At 37.8% G+C, this 15769-nt stretch overlaps 1 long non-coding RNA gene across 2 annotated transcripts in view; it reads right to left on the reverse strand.

Moving 5' to 3' along the window:
* The window catches only part of LOC105295845, an 89272-nt gene that overhangs the window by 17710 nt on the left and 55793 nt on the right, over positions 1-15769 (reverse strand). The window contains exon 6 of one of the 2 annotated variants that reach the window (XR_002781905.1): positions 5631-7190. The exons of the other annotated variant lie outside the window; for it this stretch is intronic. This is a non-coding gene — a long non-coding RNA (uncharacterized LOC105295845). Of the gene's footprint in view, positions 1-5630; positions 7191-15769 lie in introns of those variants that run through there. 2 annotated transcript variants of the gene reach the window in all.

A 15769-nucleotide genomic window follows, 5' to 3' on the forward strand; every position in this document is an offset into this window, starting at 1 on the left:
ATTCTAAAAGCTTAAAAGAAATATAAAAAACTTTTGAGTGAGATGGCCAATAAGCCCCTTGTTTCAAATCTCTGCAGGAACAAACGGATGCTACTTTGTGTCTTTATATCAACTTTATTCCTAATAAGCACTTCGCCCTATGCAGCTCTTGTCCTTCATCTTTGCCCTTCCAGGTCATCACTGATATGCCTACCTACCTCTCTCCCACAATATATGCCATCGAATCCTCCTTCTCTCTGGCTCCTGGAACTTCCAAGTAGACACATCAACACAATGAAGGGATTTCTTCCTAGATTTGGTTGCTGTTGTTCAGGCCCTGTCAAGGTGATTCAGGCTTCGATGTTTTGATTAAAAGTAATAATAGCCATGTTGTGAACAAAAGATATGGAAATAGATCTCTTGTAAGATTAATCATACTTTCGGATTGTGCAAATGCTTCATTTTCAATGACTGCATCATTTGTAATGTGGCTATTGTGTTATATCATCTAGCATGTGGACCTGTTAATACTTTGTTGAATTTGGCATGATAATGGTTCAAGCATCAGTCGTCTTTATTCAACATAACCTAAAAAATAATCCTAAAACACTTGGTTACTCTAAGGGGGAAAAATACTCCTATAAAATGCTTGAATGTTTGTGATATCATTTAAGAGAATGTTGACCAAATATTATTTTATGCAATACCTATTTCTTAGTTGTTCTGTTCAATCAATAAATACATATTTGAATAAGGCTATTCAATCAATAGTTGGGCTTAATTCATTACTCGAGAATTAAGGAGAAGACTGAAAGTGTAAAATTTCCTAAAATTAGGGGAGATGTGGTGAAAAACCAGGACACTTGAATTTGAATCCCAGTTTTGTACACTACCACATGTTTGATCCCAGGGAGGGTACTCGGTCATTCTGAACTTCATATTCCCCCAAAGGGTATTAATAATTCTTGCTTTATCTTTCTCACAAAATTTTTGTGAGGCTCAAGTGATGGGATATCTTTAAAAAAGGAAGAATGTATTATACTTATAAAATATAATGCCCAATTACCAAGCACTTCACATATATTTACTCATTTAATCCTCACAATAACCTCATTTTATAAGAGACTAAATCATGTTAAGAGGTTAAGAGACTTCGTGCTAATAAAAGGTGGAGCAGCCATTTAAACCAAGGCAGAATCTATGCATGTACCCCCATACAGTAATCGATCATATAAAGGTAGCTACTAAGAGTTTTTAATGCCTAATGGGGAGACATTTTTTTCAATTGAGCATTCCTCCACAATGGAGATGTAGAGATGGGGGCAGAGGAGATAAATGTCTACAATACTTTTAGTGCGCACTACATGATTAAGACGACTTTACAAAAATGTTTTACACTTTGTGGTTTTCTCACAAAGTTATGATGCTTTTGACTTATTAGGCTTAAAAATATCATGTATTTATGCAATGATTCTACATTTTTCTCTTGAATTTGCATTCCAACAAATTAAAATAATTTTTTAAAAAATATCGTGACACTACAAATTGCTATAGATTCAAGGGAATCTAGCATCTCTTGCTTTCTGCCTGCTTCTGTGAAGCAGGCAAAAACTTGAAAACCAAAGACACCAGCAACTTTCCAGTCAACAAAGACAGGCATTATGTTTTCTGCACTTAGAGCTTTTACTCTGCCAGGCAGATACAGAGAGCACTCATCTCCTTCCAACTCCCAAATCTCTTGACTTCCTCTTTCTCCTTCTCTCTGTCTGGGGCCTTTTGAGTGAGATGGCCAATAAGCCCCTTGTTTCAAATCTCTGCAGGAACAAATGGATGCTACTTAGTGTCCACTAAACTCGAAGTCCTTTGAGGATACAGGAAGACATCCACTAATCCTAAAATCAAAATGCAACAGGAAGAAGTCTGTAAGCAAAGAAAGGGCTGCCCACCACTGCTTTCTCTTGCAAAAATGGCAGAATCTCTAGTGATAGCAAGCATTTTACTCTTGCGTGGTATATATACTTACAAACGGTTCAAGAATAATACTTTTTACTTAGCTTTACTTTTTAAATATTCCTATTGCACAATAAACTACACTATTAGGAATTGGGTACTTTGATACATATACTCTCTATGAACCTCATAAGAATCCTATCAACATCAGTAGTAGCCCATAATGGGATTCGAACCCATGTCCAGCAAACTTCAATGCTCCTGCTCTTTTCTTAACAACAGACTGCCACTGAATGGATACCAGAAATCATAGAGTAGCCATTTATGATCATATTTTCTTAAGTATTTTATTCTACATTCTAAAATATGTATAATTCTACATTTTCAGAAAAACAAAACAAAAAATCTAAGAAAAATGAGAAGAAAAATTTTTTTCTGAACGTTTTAGGTTTTAATCATGAGAAGTAACACACCCACTCCAAGCACTACTCTCCCTCTTTGATTTTATGACTCCTGTAATGTTTCCCTGGCCTCTACTGCTAGAATGGAGCAATTCAGTAAATCCAAAGAGATGACCAAATCAACAGGAAAGATCAGTCTGAAAATAAAGTGGTTTAAAATAAGATTGATTGCTGGAAAATCAGAGTAGCCATCTCTTTTTAATGTCAGCACATGTCCCAAATAGTGTCCTCCAGCCTATAATTTGCCGGCATTATCCAACAAAGTAGGAATACCCAGAGAATGGGACCTTGCCAACACCCCTTCCCACTCCCACTAGCATTCCAACAGAACTCAGTCCCAAAGATAGAACTTTAGTCTTGAAACCTCTGGACTGGCTGGCCCTGGGCCATCGCAACCACCCTAACATTGTCTCAGCACTCCTCCCCACATGGCTCTGCTCAGGAGAAAACATTTTTGATCATTCAGTAGGAACTGGGTCATCAAAACTAATTACCCACCAGTTAAAAGAATGAACTTGGCTAGACAAGCATTCTATGGACTGTGACACAGGATAGAGTCCACAGTCATAGTCTTCCTCAACAGGGAGGTAGTGGGGTAGGGTGCTTGAGTCCCAAGAAAGTCCATCAGGAAAAGGAGAAGGCCAGTTTCAAGAGCATTAAAGAGCACTTAATGCCGTCCGACAAGTTCAACTTAAACCGGGAGTGGTCAATACTTGTAGTTATAATATCTATCATTAGTTATTCAGGAAAGCAACATGGAAAGTCACTACCAGGTCGGATGGCCCAGACACGCAAGTCAATTAGGCAGAGTGATGAAGGTAACACGAGGCATGAGTGATGTCCAAAGAAGGTGACACACCCAGTATGGCTGAATCCAAAGCAAGCCTCCTGATAGCCGAACACATTTTGAAATACTTGTAAACTCCGTGGGTAAGCATCTCCCATTCTTGTGATAAGTGGAAACTACCAAGGAAAAATATACTAAACCACTAGGCCAAAACACAAGTTGGTTAACAATGGTAACACACAACGCTGGATGATCTTGGAGGCTCTTTGATCTGTGCATTTTTGATATTTGGCTCAAGGCCCTATTAAAACCAAAGAGTTTATGTTTGGACCAATAAATAGAGCTAATAAAAATCACTCTTAGACTGGGACTCTTTGAATGGGTAGGACATGGGTCATTTACGGTGTTTGGTGACTGTGAATGCTGACAGTTCTACTACAAAGTATACACAGCTCCCTTTACACCCTAGATGAGAAAGGCCTATAGCACCTAAGAGAGTAAACAAGAGCAAAAGCTACCCTAAGCCCTGGCATTAAAATTTCACTTGACAAAAAGGCATTGAGCATCTACTAGGTATCCAATAGAGTTTAAGTAGAAAGAAAACACAGATAAATAAGATAGGCCCTGTCTGTGAGACTGCAGACTAAAAAGAAGGCAGTCAAGTACCCCTAGCGCTGATACAGGTTAGACTGTGATGAGGGATATGCAGAAGGGAAAGCAATTAATTCTACGTGGGGAGATTCTGGAAGGCTTTACAGAGGAAGTGCTATTTAGCTGAACCAAAAAGAACTTGTGAAAAAACCAACAGCAAGAAAAGGGTGGTTTCTAGGCAGAGGATACAAGCTAAGCGATACTCAGTAAAGGTGAAGGGCAGAGGCAGCTGGAGAGAGTGCTATGTTCTCACATGGAAGGATCGCGAGGACTGAGGCTGAAATGGTAGGTAAGGACAGACTGCAAATGGTCTGTGATAACTTGCTACACTTGCACTTGACCTTATTGTGTAGGCCATGGGAATATAAGCATTTCGTATTTTTATATTTTATATTTACTTTTTTAATTTTTATATTTCAACGGAACTTTATTCAAGTGATTCTTACAGGGAACTTGAATGTACATAACAAAGAGAAGTGATACTTTACTAGTAAAAACTTGCTTTTATAATCTCACCTTTATTACATCGCTTATTCTTAAATCCCATGAGAAAAATTATAATCATTTGCATATTAGTCAAGATTATTTTCAAGTATAAGTGACAGAAAATTGAATTCAAACTAACTTTTAAAAAAAGGTCAGGGGGGTGGAGATTTATTAACTCATGTAAATCTGCAAGTGGTTATGGAATTCAGGAATCAGTTGATTGAAAGACTGAAAAAATATCATCAAAGCTTTCTGTCCATTTCTCAGCTCTGTTTCTCTCTACATTGGCTGCTCTATTCTCAAGATGGGCCTCCTCCCTGGGCTTATAACCAGTTTTACAAATTGCAGTCTCCTTCCTAAAAGAGCTCAACACAGTACCAGAGCTCAGACTCAGTGGTCTGACCAGGCTCACATGCCCATCCCCGGACCTATCACTGGTCTGGACAATGGTACAGTTTGAGTGGTCGCGGTGGGTCCTGTGTACACCCAGAGTCTCCATGGACTGAGAATGAAATAGGATGGTGTCTCAAGAAAACCGAGGCGCTATTGTCAAAAGAAAAAGGAGAGATGTCGGGCAGGTGAATACAACAGTCTACTCTATTCTGCAAATATAGAGCAAAAATTTTATATTTGGGATAAAGAATGACAATTGCAGGCTTATATCAGTCTCAACATCCAGTTTGCTTCTGTATTTTATTTTATTGGCACAGTATTAAAAAATCGTGATTCACGGGGGTGAGCAGTTACAAATAGTAACTAATTTTTAAACAGTAGACTCGGAACACTGAGGATACTCTTCAATTAAATTTGTGCCAAAGTTTGAAAGTAGGCCGAAAGTTTGAGTAATAGGAAATTCTATTTCAAAGTTCAATTACATAAACCATAAAGAGGCTCCTCTGCTAATTTATATGTTCTCTGGGAAGATATTTTTCAAATATATCTGTAGTATATGATGAGAAGTTCAACGATATCATTTTTTTTTAAACTCAGACAGCTCAATGACTATGGCTCCATGTTTGAATACCATAAAACAAATGTTGTTTTGCAATTTGAGTCACAATTTTAAGTTTCAACTTAATGCAGATATGTTATCTGCAAGTGTAAACCTGTGATATTGCAACCGCACATTGCCAAATTAAACTCATCCAGCTTATTAAAAAACATCAGCCAGTTGATGCAACTCTGGTTATATCAGAGTACTATTTTTGTTAAGTATCTTTTTGGAAAAAATAATTAGTGATTTCTTGTCTCAATTGAAATAGTCATAACGACACCTTGTTTTAAGACATTGGATAAATGTCTCCAGGAAAAGGTAAATTCTGGAGCTCACGAACTATTAAAACATCTTCAACTTTGAAAAGTCTGAAGTTTAAAGATCATGCCCTATTAAACTGGCAATATAGAGAGTACTATTAATGACTGTTTTAAAAGATGCTGTTATCTCCTTAATAGCAAGTGTTTTTCCCTGCCACTTGCCAGTGTCTTTTCTAAAATCACATTTCAGCAATGAAGTTCCTCAGTACTTCGTATCACTGCAGCCATTCTACACTGTTTTATTTTTTCTTGATATGGAGAACATGCTTTCCTTCCTAGACTCAAAATCCCATAAGGGCTGGGACTCATCATGTGTTTGCTCCCTGTACAGCTTAGTATAATGTATACCAAGAGCTTAGTGTAATATTTGATATGAGACAAGACTCAATAAATGTTTGGTGAATAAATATATTTTTTAAATGTGTTTTAATTACAACAGAATTAAAGGGGAATTTTTGCCTAGCCATTGTTTCCACTAAAATACATGAGATTAAAACGATTTATACCCCTTAGTGATGGCAAACAAAACAAAATTTACCTCCTTTAGAGAAATGCTCTCTAATTGAGATCCCTGAGTTTTGATGGCTGTTTTGGCTACATGCACACTCATGCTGCTCACCTGTCATTCATTCATCAAACAATTAGTAAGTACTACTATGTGTTAATGCACTGTCCCAGTAGTTGAGGATATTTTTAAAAGGCATCGAACACAGGCCTTGAGCTCAAGGAGTCTAGTCAGGGAGAATCATAAAAACAAATCATCATAATGCCACCTGATATGTTCCAGAATAGAGATATGAATATTACATGGGCTCTTTTGCGTTGCCAGGAAGATGTGCTCTGTTGACTTGGGTTCACGTGGTTCATTGTAAGGGTACCCTAGGAAGTGGGGAAGAGCAGGAAGCAGTTTTAGCAGCTGCCTGGCGGAGCTGGGAATGTCATTCAGGACATAAGATACCTCCAGCCACCTGTTTTTCTTGACATTGCTTCAGCAGAAGGCATCTGTGGCTCCCTCTCTAGTGCTCTGTCAGTATGGCGACTCAGCTACATTCTGCCTCTGCTTTCTCTGCTTGTGCTGCCAAATCCTCTCTGCATTTCTTTTCTCAGCTCCAATGTTCCGCCTTTTTTCCTGGCCATGTGGACGGGGCTTTCTGACTTCTCCCAAAGTGTCTCCTCATTTCTGCCCAACCTTTAGACTTAGATCCCCGACAGGTCTCAAATTCTGTGCAAGAGGCTTTGTTGATTGGCTAGTCATCATCTAGGACGCAGTGATCATGTTGGGTGAAGCTCTTGCATCAGCCCACCTCACTGGCTACTGAACATCCCATGTATGGCTGCTTTAGAGTCAGGCATCAATTTTCAGTTCAATCCACAATAGCCAGGAAAGCAGGACTCCAGTTTCCACCATGTGGACCCATGCACAGAGCACTGTCTGCAGCAGCCTGCCTCACAGCAGGAATGTGGTTCAAGCTGGTGATCACTTCAATTGGCTTTTCTCCAGTACAGTGTCCCACTGTATTGTCTGGCATCTTGAGTGTGACTGTTTCAATTGTTCAGCTTTGCTATAAATAATGTCAGAATTATGACAGATTTTTAAAAAATACGTTTTTAAAAGTTGTTTCAAATGAATAAAAATTTTAAAAGAACTTGAATATCCCTCTAAAAGAAAAATGGTTGAATAAATTATATTTATAAGAAGGAAAATTACAGAGCCTTCTGAAAGGATCATGGTTTGGAAATTATATCATGACAAGAGAAAATGCTCACTGATATGATGTTAAATAAAAATCAGACATAAGTTATATGGTCTTCTTAGTGACAAATTATATACTCACTTATGGAATTAAAAAGAGAATAAACTGCAAAGATAAGTTTAGAGGGACTCTGGAGAATAGAATCATACTTTTTTGTTGGTTTTTTTTTTTTTGTATCTTGACCTTTCAAAGATTAAAAAAATGATAAATTGTAAGATATATAAAGCAGTATAAGAGATCACCCTTTCTTGGTAGGCAAAACTCATAAATTGGTTTGACAAAATATACAAGATACTTTGGATCCCAATTTCAGTAAAAAAAAAAAAAAGTGAGATTTTCTTTCTTATTTATGACCCATAACAGCAAAAAAAATAAATAAATAAAGATGACAATAAAATCAAAAGCATGAGAGAATAATGGGATGCATGGTGTCTGATCATGTGTCCAATGCTATAGTAATCTTAGGAGGATGTCTGGGTTGTCAAAATACAGCTCCTGCTTGTCCCAATCATTTATGCATAGACCAAATGGATTGGGGTTCAGGGGATGCAAAATGGAAGACAGCCTGTAAACAACTAATCTGCCCAAAAAGTACTAACAGGAGATAACAGGAAGGAGTGTGAAGGCCTAGAAGAGATGGCTAATTCTGCATCTGAGAGTTAGACAAGAATTTAGAAGGTTGAATTTAGAAACTTCAGCAATATTAATTAAATTTTCAAGGGAACTGGAGAAAGGACATATCTCTTCCATTCTGAATTCTAGACTAATTGAGAGATGAGATAGAAGAATAGGGCAGATGGGAGACCAAACTGTCACCTTTACATGATATAGCTGATACTGAAGAATAAGGCTTTATGGTGGCAGGTAAGTGGTTCCCATTTCTGAACCCAGAATTAGACAGATTTATTCATGCTGTCACAAGGATTGCATGACTATGGCAGAGTTTCTGATGGAGGGCAAGACTTCCATAAAACTTAGAACAGGAGAATCAGAGTGGAATACATATTCTAAGTAGGCAGGCTCACCACAAGAAGAAAAAAAAAAAGGAAGAAGTTAGAATACACACACTTGGTGTATTGAGTTGAATAGTGGCCCCCTCAAAAGATATGCCTACCCAGAATCTGTGACTGTGACCTTATTTGGAAAAAGAGCTTCTCTGCATATGTAATTAAGTTAAGGATCTTGACATGGGATCATCCTGGGTTAGTGTGGCCATAAATCAAATGGCAAATGTTCTTAGAAGGAAAAGGCAGAAGACAGAGAGGAGAAGACCATGTGAAGATGCGGGCAGAGACTGAGAGATTGGAGCGATGCATCCACAAGCCAAGTAACGTCAAGGATTACAGGCAACCACCAGAAGCTAGGAGAGAGGCATGAGATAGATTCTTTCTCAGAGACTCCTAACCCTGTCCAAACCTTGATTTTAGATTTCTGGTCTCCAGAACTACAAAAGAATAACTTTCTATTGTTTTAGTGACTCAATTTGTGCTAATTTGTTATAGCAGCCCTAAGAGACAAATATACTCTGTTTCTTCTTCTAAACTTAGCCATCTGTGAATAGAGAGAGGAGGGAAAGGCCAGATTATTTCCCCTGTGGAGCTTCCTTCATATAAAAGAAAATATGAATGGGGAAGACACATCTTCCCCTAAAATAATAATAAAAGTTGCTGACATTTTTTGAGTGCTTGTCATTCCAATTATCGTCTTGAGTGGTTTCATAAAGAATACAGTAGGGGACTATGTATGGGAAGGGAATTCCAAGCCCAGGGGAAAGCTCTGTGGGGTTTTCCCAACTTACACACTTCCTCCTCTATTCCTATACAACTTTCACTCATTCCACAGACATTCGGTACAGGGCTGCTGTGTTTCACAACTTTAGGTCTTCAGGTTTCCCACATTCTCTAGTCACAAAAAGAGAATATTCTTCTCATTGTAAAAATTTTATAAATATCATATAATGTTTTTGAAAAACATAGGCATATTAGTCAGGGTTCTCCAGAGAAATAGAACCAAAGGCTACTAATTTAAATGTTAATTGGATCCAAAAAAATCACAAAAGCTAGACTGATGTTTGACCAAACGATTGGTACCATTGTCTAGTCAAGCTGACATATAAAGTTAGCCCTCATGATGGGCTTTTTTTCTTTTTCTTCTTTTTTTTTTCTTTTTTAGTTTATGATTTTAAATTTAATATATGGTGAAATATATATGACATAAAATTTACCATTTTAACCATTTTTAAGTGTATAACTCAGTGACATTAAGTACATTCATATTGTTGTGCAGTTTTTTTCATCTTGCAAAACTGAAATTGTATACCCATTAAACAAAAACTCCCAGTTTCCCCTCCCTCTAGCCCCTGGCAACCACCACATAATGTCCTACTTTCTGTCTACTTTCTACCTTTTATTTCTGTGAATTTGACTACTCTAAGTACTTCATTTGAGTGGAATCACATAGGATTTGTCCTTTTGTGACTAGCTTACTTCACTTCAAGGTGTCTTCAAAATTCATCCATGTTTTAGCATATGTTGGAATTTCCTCCCTTTTTAAGACTGAATAATATTCCATTCATCTGTCGATGGACACTTGAATTGCTTCTTCCTTTTGGCTTTTGCGAATAATGCTGCCATGAACATGAGTGTACAAATATTTGTTCAAATCCCTGCGTTCAGTTCTTTGAGTTATATATCTAGAAGTGGAATTCTTGGATCATATGGTAGTTCTATTTAATTTTTTGAAGAACCATCATACTATTTTCCACAGTGGTTACATGATTTTACTATGTTCTAGTTAGCACTTTAAAACTGGTACCAGAAGATAGGATTAACGGTTACCTAAAAAAACACATTATATACATTAATATTCAGATCATAGCCGCATACCCAAAAGTGAACAAAAGTACTCAACAAGCAATCAAAATAAATTATGGATACCGTAAGTTGACTACCCAACTTCCCTTCCACCTTCCTTCTTTCCTAAGAGAATCTCAATTTAATTCAGAGACTCTCCTCTCCCCTACAGTATCATGTGCCTCAGGGGAACTGATCTAAGCTCTGGGAATAGATCTGATCGGTCTAAGAAAAGTATTACCCTTGTCAATAGTAGGCCATGCTTAAGCATGTGACTGCTGTTGGCCAATAAAATGAGAATAAAATCTGTAGTGGGGCTCCTGAAAAATTCTTCCTCATTCTTAAGAAAGGACCATAGGAAGAGATCCTTTTTTCCTTTTCTTCTAGACAATATCATTTCTGCATGTAACTCTTGGAATTACTATAGCCAGGCTGCCACTAACCTAACATTAACCATGGAACTATAGAGCAAGGGAAAGAATCTAGGTCCTTGATGTTAATGTCACTGAATTAACTCAGTCTGAAGCCCATACTATAAACTTTGGTCTACTTGCTGACAGAATAAGTTGATAAAAAAATATTTGGCCTTCCATGAAAACATAACCTGCTTGTAAATATGTGCAAAATGAAAACATAGAAAAGGATAAAGCAGAACAAAATATAAATTGCTCACAATCCCACTGTATTAGTCAGAGTTCTTGGTTGTAAGCAACAGAAATCAACTCTGGTTCCCTTAAGCAGAAAATAAATATATTAGAAGAATTACCAGGGAGCTGACAAAACCAAAGGCAAGAGAACCAAGAGGCTTTCCACTGGAACCAGAGCCAAGCTTACGCCAGTGTACAGATACCACCACTGAAATTAGCAGCACCACAGCCACTGCCGCCAACATCATTGTTTCTGCTGTCATTAGCACTACCCCTACCATCTTTCCAAGTATCATACCGTAGCTGGGACTTGGGGAAATAAGTCAGGAGCCCAGGACACAAAATTCGAGGAGGCAGTTACTCTCAGAGTTGTACAAATGCAGATCAGCCCTTACGTGACTCAGAATGAGTGCCTCCTTAAATTTTACACCCTAGCATCGTAGATGCCTCACCTTAGTCCAGGTCCTGTGTCACACACTCAAGGTTTGAAGTTCCAGGTAGAAGCCTCAGTGTCCAAGCCTACTTCATTTGACCATAACCTAGTTGCTATGGTGAGCAACAAAGGGCCTCACCTTTCAGCATCCAAAGACAACTAGAACAGGTACCCTACCAAAACTAAACATAATGAGGAAGTGCTCCTAAATAGGAACCACCTCAAAGATAATCAATTAACACAGTTTGAGGGACAGTTCCTTCAGATCTTTTTCCATGTATACATATTGGGGGGTGGGTACAAAAAATGATTTTTTGTTTCTTAGTGCAGTTTTTTGTTTGTTTGCTTCTAGAAAATATACATTATTTTAAGGTGAAATTTATCCCAAATTTCTTACTAACCAGTGTCATACTCTGATGTCTGAGCTATATCACCTCTGCAATATGTGACTCTAGAGAATAATTTATTTTAAGTTTATACTTTTATTACCAACATTTGCACATTGACCAATTACCCACATTGTTAATTCTTTTCTAAAATCATGCAGTTTGCCTTTGAAAGTCCTGTCATAGATATTCAAGCTGTTGTAAGCAATAGGATTGACAACCAACCCTTCTACCCCACCCCTCCCAAGGATCAACAATACTATAAAAGAAACCCAGAGTGTGGAATTCACTAAAAGCACTGGCTGATTTAACATTAACAGTGAAACTTATAAAAGAGGAAAAGCTTTTGAAGTGTAAGCAGTTTAACGAGGAGAGAAAATAGATATTCAAACAAATCATAAATGGAAGGAAACTAGAACAATGCAATTTTCAAGCTTGCCTTTCAGGGTAACTTCTTCTTCTCAAAATTTAAAATGTGTTTACTTTAAATTTATACAGTTGAATCTCTCTCAGGCATGGTCAGAAGTCACTGTTTTAAAAAATTTCACTTTCTTCAATGGTAAAAAGTTACTCAGGCCCCATCTACAGGTTTACTTGCAATTTGACATTGTCTTCATAAAGCTGATTCAGTTGACAGCCGCTACGATGATGGCCTTTTTACAAGACAGATTATTTATGGAGAATAGTTAACAAAGAGGCACATTTTACATGAGACTTTCTAGAAAAATAATACTTGTATTTGCTATATATGCCACTCCAGGTCAAATTTTAAAGACAGGAGAACTAATAGATGTTGTGAGACTAAATTAAATTAAGGACAAATTTACTCTAAAAACAAAAGCTATAAAGTTTCCTAGCTAGCTAGTAACTATTTTTTTGTCCCTTTACTCTTTATTTGAAAGTTTAAGACTGTGAAACTCAGACCTTATTAGTGGTCTTTAAGATTTAAAGAAATATACTTTCTGTTACGTGGCTCAAGAAGCAACTATAAGTAGTCAGAGTAAGAATCACACAAGAATAACAGAAAAATTTTAAAATTATTTGTTCTAATTTACTTGAAATTCCTGACCCAAAGGCATCACCTCCTACCTGTTGAATTTATGTTTGTATAGATCTTTACCATCTGTTTTGTTGTTGTTCTTGTTGTTCTTGTTGTTGTTGCTGTTGCTAAAGAAATCACCACAAATGGTAAGAATATCCAGAAAGGTACACCCAAAGCTACTTTCTGGGTAGAACTATTTGCCCTACATTCGACATTCTTAAACTGCTGTATTTCTTGAGGGAAACGCATGCATAGCTCACCACCTCTAATTCCCGTCTTCCTACTTCAAAAGCTAGTAGCATGAAGTTGACGAGTAGAGCTTTTTAATCTCCATATTCAGTCACAGGCAGATGATCTAATGAGACCCAATGGGAAGACTGCAAAAGCTTCTGGGTAGATTTCCCTCATTTCTCAAAGAAGACACAAGACAGAGACATTCCATTTTTTCTCCTCTGGACTTTGTCATCTATAAATAAAGCCTGAAACTGTCATGGATATCTTGTTAGAATGTGAACAAAATGAAACATGCTGAGAATGACAGAACAGAAGTTGAATAAGAGAAAACCTAGGACCATGATGGCATTGCCAAGAGTTGAAATAACCTTGTAATCACTCTTCCTGCAAATTTCTTATTTTGTTAATGTGTCTTTATTGTTTAAGCAACCTAGAGTTGAAGTTTTTGTTCACAAGCCAAAAACACCCTTACTGATTATGACAGATTGCAAGTACATTTTTCACCCTTCCCTGTATCTACAGCCTATGCAATACAACTATGCTCTCTATCGAGAGGCAATTTCTCGACTCCTTTAATATGAGCTGACCTTATAACTTGCTTTGGGAAATAGAATGTGGCAGAAGCAATTTTGAAAAGTTCAGAGCCTAGGCCTCAAGAGGCTTCGTATAATTCCTTTTTTACTTGTGGAATCCTGCTGCCATCATATAAAGGAGCCCAGGCTAGTCCTATGGAGGAGGGGGGGCCCTCTGAGAGAGTGACTCAGTTTCCCCAATCACCTCTACTGAGCCATCACACCATCTAGCCCCAACTAACCCACCAGCCGATCACAGATTCATAAGTGAACTCAGCCAAGGTCAGCCAAGCCAGCCCAGAGCAGACCTTCTCAGCGATCCCAGCCCAAATTGCCAAACTACAGAATGAAGAATGAAATTAGTGATTGTTATTTTGAGCCACTATGATGTGGGATTATTTGTCATGTAACGAAAGCGGATATATAGGTAAAGGTAAAAATATAGATTGTTGCTAAGAACATGTGAGACTCTTGTATATTTGTGGGAATGAAATAATTGAAGGCAATGCTGGCATTCCACCACCATTTCCTATTATTAACCTGTTGTAAGGTCGTCCTTATAAAATGGAGAGGGCAGGAGATGGAAAGAAAGGATGGGTAGTATCAAACTGCATACAATCTGAAACTATTTATACTTAGCATCAGAAAGCCATCTTTGTATGTATTTACAAGCCCAATATTTCCTTCCTAATTAAAGTGTTCCTTGGGCTGGCATTGAAGGTAGATTGCTTTCTCCATGCACTCCTTAAACAAGTGCAGAACCAGCCTACCTTCTGAGTGGTAAAGACAGCCAACTACAATCAAATAAATCATAAAATCTTAGAACAGAAACTGGCCTTAGAGGATACCTAGTTCAACTCCCTCACTCAATGCAGTCTTCTCTGTAACATTTAATTTCATTCAGCAATCATTTACTGGGCACCTCCTATGTACGAGTGTTCTTATTCTCAGTGTGTTTTCTTTATCTGTTTTCCTAACACACTGGGAATAAGATCCAAACCTCTTACCATAGCATCCAAACTCCAAGGGCTTGTAGGATCTGATCTGACCTCTACCATGTCTGATCTTATCTCCTGCTACTTTCCCACTTGCCTAGTATGCCTTAGCCACACTGACCCTTCTTCAACTTTCAAGGTCTTTCTCTCATTACGGCCTTTGTAGACTCTATTCCCCCTGCCCGAAATGAAGATCCACGGCTTGTCTTCTCATTTCATTTGAGCCTCTCCTCAAATGTCATCTTCCCAGGGATGACTTCCCTGACCATCTAAGAGAGCCTCACCTTCGTTCTCCATCTCTTTATCCTGTTTCATTTTCTCTCTATTAATTATCATTACCTTAAATTGCATTATATATTCACTTGTTTCTTATCTGTATGAGTATTAATTTCCTATTGCTGTTGTAACAAATTATCACAAATTTGGTGGTGTAAACAACACAAATTTCTTATGTTACAGTTCTGGAGGCCAGAAGTCTGAATTGGGTCTTACTGGACTAAATCGAGATATCAATATGGCTGTGTTCTTTCTGGTGCCTCTAAAAGAAAATTCATTTCTTTGCGTTTTCTATCCTGTAGAGGCCACCTGCATGTTCTCCCTTCCATCTTCACAGTCAACAACAGCAGGTCAAGTTCTTCTCAAGTGATATCACTTTCACACTCACTCTTATGCCTCCTCTTCTATCTTTTGAGGACCCTTATGATTACCTTGGGCAGACCTGGATAATCCAGGATACTTTCCTTATCTTAAAGTCAGCAGATTAGCAACTGTAATTCTATCCGCTACCTTAATTCCCCCTTGCCATATAGTCTAACATATTTACTGGTTCTAGGGATTAGAACGTGGACATCTTTGGGGTGGGGGGGTGGGGGGCATTATTCTGCCTACCACCCCAAATATAGATTGGAATGTAAGTTTCATGGCGGGGTGCCAGAACCGGTCTTCTCCATTCTCCTACACTTGACACATAGCAATATATATTGCTCCATTTGTGTGTCTTAAAAACGAAACCTCGAATGACACATACTATTCTAAGAGCTTTACATATATTACATCAACTTCATTATATAACTACTCTGTGAAATAAGAACAATTATTATTCCCATTTTACATCCGAGAAAATGGAGACACAGAGAATTTAAGTAACTTGTCTAAGGTCACTTAATGTTGAAGCCAAGGGTACAAACCTAAAGTCTAAGGTTTTAACCACTGTGCTCTTAACCACT

The sequence above is a fragment of the Pteropus vampyrus genome, unplaced genomic scaffold (genome assembly GCF_000151845.1).
Source record: "Pteropus vampyrus isolate Shadow unplaced genomic scaffold, Pvam_2.0 Scaffold5, whole genome shotgun sequence".
Lineage (NCBI taxonomy): Eukaryota > Metazoa > Chordata > Mammalia > Chiroptera > Pteropodidae > Pteropus > Pteropus vampyrus.